Genomic DNA, 14,454 nt, shown 5'->3' with positions numbered 1-14,454 from the left:
CTGTTCTTAGAAGATTCTAACAAAAGAGAAAAGATCATCTTATTTATAGCAAAGTTTAAGAGAATTCCATTTGTAGTTCCTTAAATACATTCACTACCCTCGGATCTATTAAAACTACAAAGGCGTTTATTTTCTCTAGTGAAACGTAAACAAGATGAGTTATTTTCCAACACACTTAGCGTCTAATGGACATTATGCAACATAATCAAAATGCATAACGGAAATGCAATTCTATATCGTGTCTTTAGAAGCTACAAAATAAAGTATAATTTGCATAGCTAGAACAAATTCTAAACTTTCCAGATGCGTTCTCTTTGGATGCTAGTGTCGAACTGTACTGCGTCTTAATGTCTGTGCAGAGTGTCACAAACATTAAATTTACGAGTTGTGTATCTCCATAAATCAGAGCTTCGTTAAGGAAGTCATAATAAGAGGTTAGCACAATTTATTTAAAGTCTGTTAAGATGAGATGGTAATGAAATATTTCGGAGGTCTAGAGTAGGGTCAGAAGACAGTGAAGAATGAATTAAGAAAAGATAAATCCATAAATTTCAATTAGTGGTTATACTTGTTTATGGATTTCTGAAGTTCTAGAGGTACAATGTCAGTGTTGTTGTAATGGGAAAACTTTCTATGAAGCTCAATTCACATTTTTTGTTTGTTTTTTCTGTGATTCTTTGCAACCTGAAAAGTTATTAGAATCATTGGTTAGAAAGTACCCAATAGAAATCTGTATTTATCCGTATAGTAGTATCATCAATGGATAATTTAACTGCCGCACAGTTTAGTATTTAATTTTGCGTTAAATGATATTGATAACAAATACTCAGTACTAGTTTGAAGAACTGTTTTCGATGTCTGTGAACATTGCGTTAACATCCACAGTAAGGTTTCAGTTTATTTAAATTTTCGCTAATTTAAGGTCTCATAAAAGCAAGACTCACTAACTCTACCTTTGCCACAAGTTTCCTTGGTGTGGTACTAAATTTAAAATGGCTTCACTAAAAGGGTTATCTTTTTTATTTGTTTAATTGCTTGAACCACAGGCAACTTAAAATGGTGTGCAACTTTGGGCAATCATTTTCCACTTGGTTTTATTTATGGATATAATGTCTTCTTCCACTCATAGCTGAGTGTTTGTGGTTTGATGTATTTCAGGTCAGGGGCCCTTATTCCGGCTGCGTCGAATCATTGCTGTGGGTGCGAGAATTCATTTGATGTAATTTTAATTTTTTTATTCGTTTAAATTCTGGAGAGTGTTCTATGGATCATTGAGGTAAACTCTTATTTTTCTACATGTTTAAAAATAGTGCAATACACGGGCAACTTGTGTTAAAGTTCAAGTTGTTCTTCTGTGAGTAATACCAAAACCACAAGAGGCGAGAAAGTCCTACTTTACATAATTTTGTAAAGGTCAATTAAGGTTTGTTGTAGTTGTTTATAATTATAAATAATATGGAAACTATAAGTTGTATTGGCAGAGGGGGATGGTATTTGTTTATAAGTAGTGCAATATCCTCGCAACTCGTATTAAGGACAAAGTTCAATCTTCTTTAAGCATGAATACCAAAAAACACAATAAATTCTACTTTACACAATTTTGAAAAGACAAAAATAGGATTTAAGAAAACCACCTAAATCTTTCGAATGGTATTAAAAACAACAAAGCGTCTAACTATTAATTAAGTCTGTTTCGACAACTCCAAAAATATATATATATAGATTTAATATATATATCTTACAGTAGTAATGAACCTACCTTTCAATTTGTTTCATTTGTCGATATTCATTACTAGTTAATGAATATTTTTCTTCTCTATTCAACATTACAGTTAAATTTCTCTAACTAACAAAACAATGAATATCTCAATATTTCTAAAACTGTAAAGTGGCTTCAGTCCTCGTGTCCTATCCCTTAAAACCGAATGAAAACTGAGCTTACAGCAAGGAAGTCCAAACAGCAAGTCGAAACCATACTTACATTTACAAATATTGAGAATCCCAAACAATTCAAACACTCTGCTGATCCAGCTGCGGTCTTCTAACATCGCTTCACTATTGCTTTAAAAGGAGGAGATGCTGCCATATCATCTTTAACTCGGTTCCATCTGCCCCAACTACTTTCCCAGCATCCTTGGACAGCACATATCCGCAGCGGGCGAACAATGCCATCGTAAATATAGCCGGTATTTATTCCTCCCTTGCCCCAGATGGTAATGTTCGGGCATAAAGAAAAGCTGCATCCTCACTTGGTTGCACTGTCTCCTCCTCTTCCTAAAGTTCGCGTATACTCTCAATAAGAGGGTGGTTAACTGGTCATTTCGAAAGTATTTGGGTTGCTAAAGGGGGAAAAAAAGAAATTTATTTCACCCTGTTTCTATTCTTTGTGATGTTCCTATAGTAACTTCGTTCACCCTGGCTTCTTTTTTTATGTATATACATATACAATCTAAATGGACGGGTTGTGTGCTTTGTTAACGTAAGGGGGGTGGGGAATTTCCGCTAGTCTTCGAAAAGTTCTATTTAAATTATATTAAATAGCTGTGCTAGTATTGAAACTGGAAAATCCCACGACTTCAATTTCTGTTGGGATACTTAAATGCCCAGGATTGATTTTAATCGTCTTAATAGTTCTGGTAACAGATAAGAAATTGCACTCTGGCAGAGGCCCCAGTCAGCCCGTGGGCTACTTTCATGCTGCCCTAAACTCTCAAAAAAATTATACCTACAAATTTACACACAACTTTTCTAATATTCTTAAAAAGAAGTATTGGTAACAAAGATTGTCTCCACCTATTAAGTATTTTTAAATAATTTAATTTAAAATGTTTTGATAATTACATCCCTGTTTAAAAATAATCGCTAAAATTTAAGTAAATGTAATCTGCATTTTAATTTTACGATCATTAAAAGGGAATGCATTTTATCACGATATTTTTTAAACTTCAAAAAGTCTTTCACATTCCTGTAGGAAGTGTACTAATTTAGATCCCTACACTGACGCATAATAATTCAGTTTAAATTTACATTTGTCTCAAACTACTACTCCCTGATCTCCATAAGGATATTGCCAATTTATTTTGGTTGGCCCTGTCAACTGGAATTTGTCATATTATTATTATAAAACCTACTTCGTGCTTCCTAAAATGATTTAAATAAAATTGAAACAATCGTAGAAATTTATAATTTAAATGAGATTTTTCTGTGGAGTTTCACAGTTGTATTATTTGTTATGAGACGTTAGAATTTTCAGATGGAGGTGAGTGCGTATCCAGAAATCAAACACTTGAAATATCGGTTCTAAAATAATCACTTTACAATCTTATTAAGTTAAATTAATAACTAATTAAATCGTAAATACTGTAGTTAGTGGTAAACTTATATAGTATTTCCTGCTTTAGTTACTAAACTATTAATCTATCTGATATTTTAATCAACTGTTATATATATACAGTTATAGCAGATGGCAATTATATTACATAGTCTTATGTATAAGAAATTAAAATAATTATTGTAGTTGAGCTAAAGTTAGAAAAGAAACTGAATAATTCGAAATTTAATGAGAAATATTTGGCGAGCACATTTGTAACTGAAAATAAACGATTAAGATTTCACAACCTAAGTTCTCTATAAGGTAAAATAAAAGAAAAAAGAGAAAGAAAAACAGTTCATTATTTTGAGATATCAGTCGTGCTCAGGAAAACTGAAAGTAGGAATTCATTGTAGTTGTGTTTTATGATGTGTGGAACATTTCAAAACTTCAGAAAATATGCTTTCGTATTCCATAGAACTTTACATAAACGAAGTAATCTGAAGGGATCAAATCCTCATTTGATCCCTTCAAATGAGGATTACAAAGATTGAAGCAAACTGTTAAAATGTCTTCAGTTACTCTTTTTGTATTTTATTTTTATTTTAAATACTTACTAAGAAAACTAGCTTTGTAAATAAATTTATTTATAAATTAAAAAGTATATTTTTCCAAGTATTACAGAATTTCAAAGTTATTTCCTCAGAAACAAAGAACGATTAGTACAATTACGTAATAAACTCTGCTAACACTTGTAACACGCCATATTGTACAAGCAGTTTACTGTATTATCATGGTATTTTTAATGCAATCATTGTCACCACTTGTGAAGATCATGCTTTTTTATTTTTGTCACAATGGGTGATCTAAGAGTTATAGTTACCTTTCATGCCACTTAGGAGTCATAAGCAAAACAACATATCAGAAAATTCATTGTGTGTACTAACCATCCGTTCTTAGCACCTAAATACGACTTGATTAATAGTTAATATTAGTTCTCATTACTAACCATAACAAATTAACCACACAATGCGAAATAAGAGGAGCACTAGGCCAAGATGCGTGAAGAAATTATATGAATGAATATTAATAAATATCAATTAATAAAAAAAAAATCAGGATTGCAATAGAAAAACAACTTACATCAGACTGAAGCTGGGTGGTTGTTTCAAAGCTGCCGGTCATCATCCTTACTGTCATCTAAGTCCGTTTAGTAGAGAATGAATTGCCGAAAATAAAGACATAAACCAGGTAGCTATGACAGACACAGAACACCGAACCAGAAGCGGTGTCACTAACCATTCGGCTGCTTAGCTAATCGGCAGCGACACGCCCTGGCCCAACTGTCGGGTCATGTGACCTCTAATGGGGAGCATTGTCGGAAGCATAATCATTGAAACCTGCAGGAGCTATTAGACACTTTTAGGGTTGTCTTCAGTATCATTGCTTTCCTGCATCTATGTTGTAAAGATAAGATAGAGGAACCAATAGAGGAACTAATCCAAATATGCATTACAAAATGGCGTAGGAACTCAGTGGATAAACTATCATATTGTCCAGGTAAGTTTTCTTAACATACCTAAAATATAACTATTTCGTACTTCATCGTACATTAAGGGAAAAAATAATATCTAAAATAATTTTATACTGAATTAAATCAAAGTTTAATCTAATCGTAATTGTACTTACTTGTAGACAAATCCAGAGCTTGAATTTTGTGTGATAATAATATTTTGGTACATAATGTATCACCAAACTTATCAGTAAAACTTGATTTATTATTAGTTATTTTGTATTATTTTTCCTTAAGTTATGTATTTTGTTTTCTGGTGTATTGTAATATTATCATTGTGTATAGGATTTTAATTAGGATTTTTGTTTTTAATTATAGTACTATGCAGAACAACGAGAAACGATAAAATACCATTTATTGACAAAAAATTAAATACAAACCAAATATTAAACTGAGAGAAAACTTAATTTTTCAGATTTTTGCGTTCTGTATTTCTCTTTCTCTAGAGGCGCTTCCGGAAAGTCTACAAATTCAGGTTTACCTATAACAAAAATAAGAGTTAGTTATCTGAAATTCACAGAACATTTAGCATTACTTTAGTATAACTTTGAATTAGTTTCAAATACAAGTTATTTATATTACACAATTTAAGCGAAGTGATATCAGAATAACAATACTTCAAGTACGTTTCGATAAACCATGGAATAAGTGAAATATAATAAAATCATATATTTTCAACTTTTTTTCAATGTCTTTTTTTTTTTTTTTTTTCAATGTCTTTTTGTAGCTTTGTTTTCTCCGATTCAGTTATATTATTATATTTTAAGTTAGACACCAACTACTCATATTGAAAAAGCATAGCTGTATGCTTGTAAAAACTTATATCGTCATAAGGGAGGTTAAGCCTAACAGACGCAAATCGGACAAAATATGTAATGAATCGAGCCACTTTTTAAATTTTAATCCCTTGCAAGAGTAAGGCTGTATGCTGTTATATAATTCTAAAAAAAATAATCGGATTGAAATTGTATACGAATAAGACAAATGGGGAAAAAAGGGCAGGACATACACGCCTTAAAAAAAGTGAATTATACTCTTTCGCCTCCTGCTCTTAAAATCTCCTGAGTCACAAACCCCTTAGAAAATCTAAACAATAGATTAACTTTCCTTTATGCACGATTAAGGCCGACAGAATTTATTTTTCTTTACTTCATTATACTCACAGCGATCAATCTTAATTGATCACGTGATGTCTGTCTTTGGTTGTGTGTCGGTGACAGAGCAGAAAACATTAATTTGTTTCCATGGAAGATGTCCATCGTTTTATTATTCGGTTGACACCACATAACTCATCTCCGGAAATAACTAACCACAGAGTGGCGGTGGTGTGTGTAGGCTAATGGCAAATTTGCTTTCCTTGCCAAGAGAAAGGCATCTAAGCTGTAAGACACAACTGGAATAAATGCTTGCTGAATATAAAATGTGTACCTGCCTTAAAATATTCCAACAAATAACTGGACTCGCGTAAATTATTGTGGTACATGAAAGAGTTACATGTTAGGATCTGAGGTACATGTGCTGTGACGATATGTTATTACGGAACATTGTACTCCCTCACGCGATCACGTAGTAGTAATTTACGAATTCGTTTAGTTCCCAGGTCACGTCTAAAGTTAGGTAAGTTATGCCTGTGTCGCACTGCCGCAGAATAAATATCGTCGTATAAAAGTAAATGTCCGCTAATTCTGGGAAAGCGGACAGCCTGAATATCTAAAGTCCCACCTCTAACACCGAAATTTTGAACAACTTTAGACAAAAAAAGAAGAAGAAAAGCACAAAAGGAAGAAGAGAGGATTTAGAGCGGAAACTGTTTGCATCCTAAAGAGAAATCTCTTTTATCATGCATAAATGGAACACTTAGAATTTTTGAATCACTAACTTTGGTAAAATGCTATTTAAAATGTAGCTGTGGCCCACTCTAAAAGCCACGCGGGGAAAAAAGGGAAAGTTTCTAGATATATCGTAATAGCAGCTTTTACTTAGCTAGATACAAAGAGACCGATATTTTGAAATGGTTTTCTAAGCATTAAAAATTACACATTCATATTTTGCACATAAGACACCCTGTTTGTTTTATAACTTTCAATTCTTTCTTAATTAAAATCTATGTAAATTAACCTGGAAGAGTTATATATTAAGACTACAGCTTTACATATAAAGAGAAAGAATTAAAACAGACAAGATAACTAGCAAACGCTCTTCCAAAAATCGTTAATTGTTATAAACAAAATCAAAAAGCTCTTCCAAAAATCGTTGATTGTTATAAATAAAATCAAAAAAGCTCTTCCAAAAATAGTTGATTGTTATAAACAAAATCAGAAAAAGGCTCTTCCAAAATGGCAATTTCTGCTAAGTTTCGCAGAGGACAACATTGATATTTTGTCAATATAAAAGAAACTGGAAATTCGTTAAACTGGCTTCGTATTTAAATGCAAATCTTCATCCAATTGGTTTATGTAAACCGCATACCGAATAAAACCCGATATTCGCACCACGATATATCTAATAATAAAAAAAAAAAGAGCTAAAGTTTAAAGGACCAATGCAAACAGTCATGAGCTTAGCCGAAAATTCAGAATTACAAACCTGTTTAAGTGACAATGAATAATTGTACAACCTGCTTGAAATGAAAGCCATATATAAGGAAGAGCTATACTGCTTGTAAGAAAGTAGTTTTTCTCTCAGGGGGTGGTGTAAAGATTTAATGCTTTGAAGAATGATATAGCGGCCTTTTTTCAATCCTCAATCATTTGAAAACCATAATATAAATACTTGAAAAACGATTCGCAGGTGGCAACTTTTCTTCTTCAAGTTTGTCCAAGACGAAGAAACCAATGAATTAAACAAAAAAAAAAAAAAAAAAAGAAAGAAAGAAAGAAAAAGACGCATAAAGCAGTCTGTCTGCTTTTTTTCCCCTAACAAACTTTGTCTTAGCTAGACATTATCTCCTCCACATTTACCTTATAATAAACTATTGTGTTTAAAGTACAAGAAATTATAGATACCGGAAATTTGTAAAATGGCGCGTGTTATGCAATTATAGCAATCGTTCTGAACAAATACACAAGAAAGGTTAGCTTTAAATGATTTGATTGTGTTCTGCACATTAAAGTTCTACTATTAGCCGCTGCTACTACCACTTATATTATTATTGGAGGGTGTTGCACAAGGTTTTGATCATGTATGTGTTTTAACATTTCGATAGAGCCTTCGCAAACTCATACCACTTACTATCGCATCATTTTCAGGTGTCTGCGCTTCCTTTCTTCAGATATTTCCATGGCCACTGTTTCTTCTGAATTAGCATCTCTAATTCTGCTTTTAAACACTTATTATAAACACTTATAGATCTGTTTTGTAGCAAAGTATTTATGTTTCACTTTTGGAAATAGTGTTCTTATTATGGAGTGCAACAGAATAAATAATTTTGTCTTTCGTTCTGTTTTCAGTAATCAGTTTAAATTTAATGTTAGCAGGAAATTGATTTTGTGACAGTTCTCAGTTGTTTTTAACGTCCAAATTGGTGCATTTTTTTTTCTCTAAAGCGAGAAAAACTCAATAACGATTATTATTGTTCTGATTAAAAAGTTTGCATGGAAACGGTTTTCAAAGATCCAAGCAATCATGATCATTTCACCGATATTTTGTTTGCTAACTTTCGGGATAGAAATGCCAAACTGTGAAACCACGACATATACTTTCTCAAGTGTATAAAATAGCAGGAAGGATGTATTATCTTTTTTTGTAAACTAAACTGAAGCTCTCAGAAATGACAGCTTGATTATTGTTTCTGCAAGAGATAGATTATGTTAGCCTTGATAGACCCCGTAGAATTTAAACTGTCTGCTTTCAGTGAAGCCCACAGATGGTAGTGTAAAAATTCGTTCTTTCCTGTAATCCAAAAGTTCGATCGAACTTGAACAAATTTGAATTGTGCATAATTTTTTTATTAAAACATTTGTATAGACTTTTTTTTTTTCTAATGATAATAATCATTAGTAAAATAATATTAACTGATGCGTTTAAAAAACAGCAATATAGACTATAAAATCATAAAAATACAACGTATGAATTATTCCTTCATTTTTTCTTAATATTCTAATATTTATTTTTATTTTAGTGACATGCACATACATATTGTCAGTTTGTTTGTTTTTTAATCACTTCTGACGAGTTATTAGCAAAACAGCTTATTGAAGTCTGCATTTGCTGGGCCACAAGTAAGGCTTAATAGCTTTATCAAAATGGTTCCCATTTTAAGCTAAAAAAACAATCGTATTTTCCCAGTTCTAGTTCATGATATTTTAATTCGACATACATGGAATAATATCTTTTATGGACTGGTTTAGTTTGTATACCATTAAGATTAATAATAATAAACAGATATTTCTCTATGCACGATTCAGAATAATAAATGCATTTTTATATATCAGTGGCTAATTATCGTTGGGATGACATGTGATTGTGTCACGAGACAACGTTTCGATATTTTAATCTTTAAAAGTACAAATTGGACTAATAATAATAATAATAAAAGGAATAAGTTATTTATTATCCTTGCAAATATTAAGTGCATTATTCCAGAATAATTCTAAATGGTACATAAACTCTAATCGAATATATTTTTAGATTTTATTGATAAAAATAAACCTTAATCCTTACTAATCAATATACCAAATAAACAATTATATATTTTTATTACCTTTATGATTTCTCCTTTCCAAAGTATAAATCTTTCAAGTTTAAGGATATTTTCACTGAAGAAAAACATCTCCCACAGACCTAAAGAAAAGTTGTTGGAGAATGGTCAATTGATTAAACAATAAATAAATAAATAAATAAATAGTAATAAATGCATAAAAACCTACAAAGAGAAGGAAGAAGATAGTAATAATAAATAAGGATGATAATTCATTGAAATTTATTTCAGTATGTTGTTAAAATTAACGTCAAGTGCAGACTTTCACTTATGTTTTTGTCTGGATTATAACTAGGAGTTTCAGGTACACTGCTTAACTGTGGAAAATTGTAGAGTTCTGCAAACGCATACAAACTACGAATATGTCACAATTTTTATTATATAACGACTGCTATTATGTCTTTGAAGCAGTTCGAGTTCCTAAAGAGATTTCCATTTTGTAAATGGACTTCTGTTATGAGGTTTAGCTTGTCCTCGCCATTAAAACTCAAATGTTTATCCACTAAATCCATGATTAAGACAAATGTATAGTTAACGTCACGCTGATAGTTGTCGTTATACTATTCAACTTCACGAAAATTGAGACAACTCAGCGAAAACATTAATAAGGATGGTATCTTCATCAGCAGCCTTCTCTGCCAGAATAATAATGAGGGAAAACGTTATGCATTTTGAACACTAATGTTGTCTTTCCAGTGCACTCTATTTATAAACAGCGGAAGTAGAAAGGGACTGGATTTAATTGAGTGAAAAATGTCGCTGTCTTAGTTGAGGTATTCGAAGTAGGTCACTGCGCATCCACGTCAAACTATCTTGAAAAACTACAGTTCTTTGTATTTCTTCTTTTCCTTCAAAGACTGGAGTAGCAGCTGGTCAAGTCCTACTTGCTGCTGAATTGCGATCTGACGTTTCCCGTACATAACTTTTTGATGAAAGTGTTCGCAACTTGAAAAGGATGTCCTCCAAATTAAAAGCGACTTCTAAAAGCAGAAGAAGAAGCATGGCAGAATTAGGATAATTTTAGATAGATTCTCACAGAGTTGACCCTATGAATTTTTAATAATACTTTCAGGTAAGGGAGATTAGGGATAGGTAAGGGAAGTTAAATAATTATAGTTAAAAATGGATATGAAAACCAGTACAGTGCGCGTTATACATCTGTTAAGCCTAATGGATCTTTCTGTAAATGCCAAGTAGGCGATAGTATAAATTCCAACAAGCTTCGCAGTTTTATTATTTTAGCCATTTGGATTAGATAATTATCAGTTATTAGATGCTTTAAGTGGTATTCGATATCAGTTTTTTGGACAAATGATCTCCAATGCTGCATATTGTATTATTAGATTCACAAAAGTGGTTCGAGTTATATCTTAAAATTTAAGACATTCCAAAAAACAAAGTAACATCATTTTTAGAAATTGTGATTCAAATACCTAGAAATTTGACCTCCAGTGGATCCAAATACCTCGAAATTTGACCTCCAGTGGATTCAAATACCTCGAAATGGATCCAAATACCTCGAATTTTCAAACTGGACTTCCAGTGGATTCAAATACCTCAAATTCTTAACGGAAATTTGTAATTATTGCTAATGTGCGATTCTGGACACGAATATTTACATAAAATATAAAAAAAGTAGACTTTATTTTTACTGATAAATACATTTTGATAGTGTACTTGTTTGGACTTTTTCTAAAGTGTTTAGTTTATAACCCAAAATAAACGGCCATTAAAATTTTAGTGAAAATAAATTTCTACATCTTATTATATATTATTTTTCTAGTCTTTTAATAAAACATATCTGAAATAAACAGAATAGAATCCGAAGAATTAAATTGCAGTCCACAGTATCTGAAAAATATTTTTTTCTTTAGGGATTGTTATAATCAGGCATGCTAGATTTGAGATATTGGTGAAACACCCCTTAAAGTTTAATACAATTAGTAATACTATAAATAAGTATATAAAGGACTCGCTTAATGCTAATTAAAGAGTGTACAAAGCACAATTTTCTCATTCCAGACACAAATATGACTATTCGCTCTAATCCTAACTTTATCCAGCTTCTGTATCTCTTTGGCAGTCGCATCGACATTAGTTTTGAGGTTATATTATAAAGAAAATGTGATTAATTCTTTATTGGGTGTTGATATAGGAGCAGTACAGAATGTATTGTAGAACAGAATAGTAATATTTGCTGATAACAGCTCCAACGATCCATGGGGTTAATAAAGTACTGCCAGTGTCCAGTTCTAGAGTAGTCGCTCTTCTAGTGAGCGTGCGATCTTCGCTGACTTCAGTGTTCGTATAAACCCAGCGTATTCAATTTGTATTATATCTGATTGTAGAGTTTGGTCCAAGGTTTCGTGATTATCTATTGATTCGCTGGACAAGTTGGTTAGAAACTACTTCTGATAAATCCTTACGATTCCTTAAAATGTTCGTCTTTTTTAAAATTAGAAACCCCGGAGGGGGAGTGCCGCTTTATTTGCCTTTGTTAAAGAATTTATCGGATTTAAAAACCTATAAATAGTGAAACTAAAGATTTTCATCAATTTAAGAAACCGGGATAATAATAGTCCTTTGTAAATCTACTGGGGTATCTTCACAATCTCAACCACCATATCAAGGTATGTAGGCTTAGTGTTTTCAATTCTAAGAATCAGTTTTGCCAAAACCGTTGTCTATAAACCTTGAGGTTTTCGTGTTTGTTTGTGCCAAATTATGTAGAATTTTTTCTGTTATCTGGAAAATATTCAAACGATCTAACTGAACTGGGATAAATATAATCAAAGATCTGGCTTTGATTAGGGTATTTGACTCATGAGATTTATCTACGTTCTTTATTTTGATGGCAGATATATGTTTAAATGAATTTACAAAGAGCTTAAAATACGATACTTTTTAATTATTATGTTTGAAAATATAGACTTAAAGTAAAATTTATAATCTTTTCTAATTAGTACTTTAATGTGTAGATTTTCTTAATTTTGAATTTTGAAGTGGTTCTGGTGATTCTTTAATTTCCAAAAATTATATCTGTTGATTCGTCTAAAATTGTTTTTGCTGCAGTTCATCTAAGGTTTATTTTATTTATCAGCTGATGATTCTATTTATATTATGTTATGCTTTTGAATTTGAAAATATCTCCCATTCTAAAATTACACACCCAGGTAGGATAATAGGTACGTTATTATGCAATGGGCTGGGTTCGATTCTTGCAGGTGAAGGCGAGAACTTCTAAAAGGCTTTTTAAAGTGGCGAGTTGGTAGATACCAGATGGAAAGGAAGTTCAGAGTTGTTTCTCTGCAAATCGTTTGACATAAGACAAAATCCGCAAACCGACCATTCAGTGTACTGTATGTCAGATACCTTTGACTCATATTCACGTGAGGACTATCTATTCAAATCGCTATGGTTTCAGCTACTTGAGAATACTGTTGCCAAAGTTGCATCCCACTGACTCAGACATGGTAAATAGGAAAGAAATTGAAGAAATCCTCCAGGTTTCAACGTAATCTTGACCTGTGAATTTACTTTGATCAAAAACCAGCGTTTACAGCCTATCACTGGAGAGGACGCCTCATGTTGTGAAACTTGGTGGCCGCTTTCTTCACTACGCCATTACCACACGCAGATTTCTCTGTGAGTACTCGTCCTCTGTGACAATATAATGGTTTCGCTACTTTTTTTACTTTTGCTTTGGGATGTGGGCTGGAATCCTGTCGAATACTTAAAGGATTTTTGAAGGCCTCTTCAATCGGAACTGCAGTTAGCTGATCTCAGGTGGATGAAGTAGAATTTCCCCTGTGAATTATTCCTGATTTATCAGCCTGCACAATGGGATGTAGTGAGGGGGAGTCGAAGAATGTAATCATGCTTCTGAAATTTATCTATTAATAGTGATTCTTGACATTGGATGTTGTAAAGATAAATTAACTTATTCTTCTCAGAGAGGCATATCTATCAGTAGCAGCCTGCTGGCGAATTAGCAAGCTTTGATGCTTTTCGTGCTGCTCCCGACCCTGGTCAACGGTTGTGGGTGTGTTTTGCTGACCACTAGCGCCAACATCGACGAACTGTTCTAGGATATTGTCCAATAAGTGTAAAATTTCTAGATGAACAGAGATTCTCGCACTTTTCTGTACGAGCCCAGTAAAATCATATGGTGTCTTTCCTTATAAGGAAAAAGAAACAGTCATCAGGGTTTTATTGGCAATCTATTTGTAGAGGAAACTACATTCTTCATTTGCAAGAGAATTTGTTAAAGCTCCACATAGAAATATGCCCAATGCAACATAGAAATTATTCTTAGGTGGAGAACTGATCTCTATATTCAAAAGCTACATTCTTTCTGTTTGCCTGTCGTTTTTATTTTTGTTTTTAAAAGTAAATCTCCAATACCTTTATACCCTCGTTTTTATGCTCAAGTTTCTATTTAATATTAACTATTCATTACCGTAATAAGTGATGCAGTGCAGTCGCGTTGGATATTCTACTATTTGTTAAGGTGAGTGGAGTTTTCAATTCTTCTAGTTTTTTGTATATACGCTACTATTTATAATACGAAAGTTACATTTAGTTATATTTAAGAAAATTGATCTCTAACTTTCATTTCTATGTAAGGGTAACTCAAACTTCTTGTACATGCTACTTCTGTGGAACTCTGCTGATTAAAATTAGCGTTTAGGTTTGTTTTTAAAAGTGAAAAATACACGCCATTTTTTTTCTGCCTTATTTCTGGACCAAGAGTACTTAAATCTAAATTGCCATGTACTATCAAAAGATCGCTTTGATTGTACATGAAAGTTTTCCTCCTGTCTGTAGCCAGGAGGACAATTTTTCCTCTCGGATCTTCGGGCTTTTCATCCA

The sequence above is a fragment of the Mastigoproctus giganteus genome, chromosome 14 (genome assembly GCF_048544385.1).
Source record: "Mastigoproctus giganteus isolate SK-2022 chromosome 14, ASM4854438v1, whole genome shotgun sequence".
Lineage (NCBI taxonomy): Eukaryota > Metazoa > Arthropoda > Arachnida > Uropygi > Thelyphonidae > Mastigoproctus > Mastigoproctus giganteus.
This window is presented reverse-complemented; position numbering follows the sequence as displayed.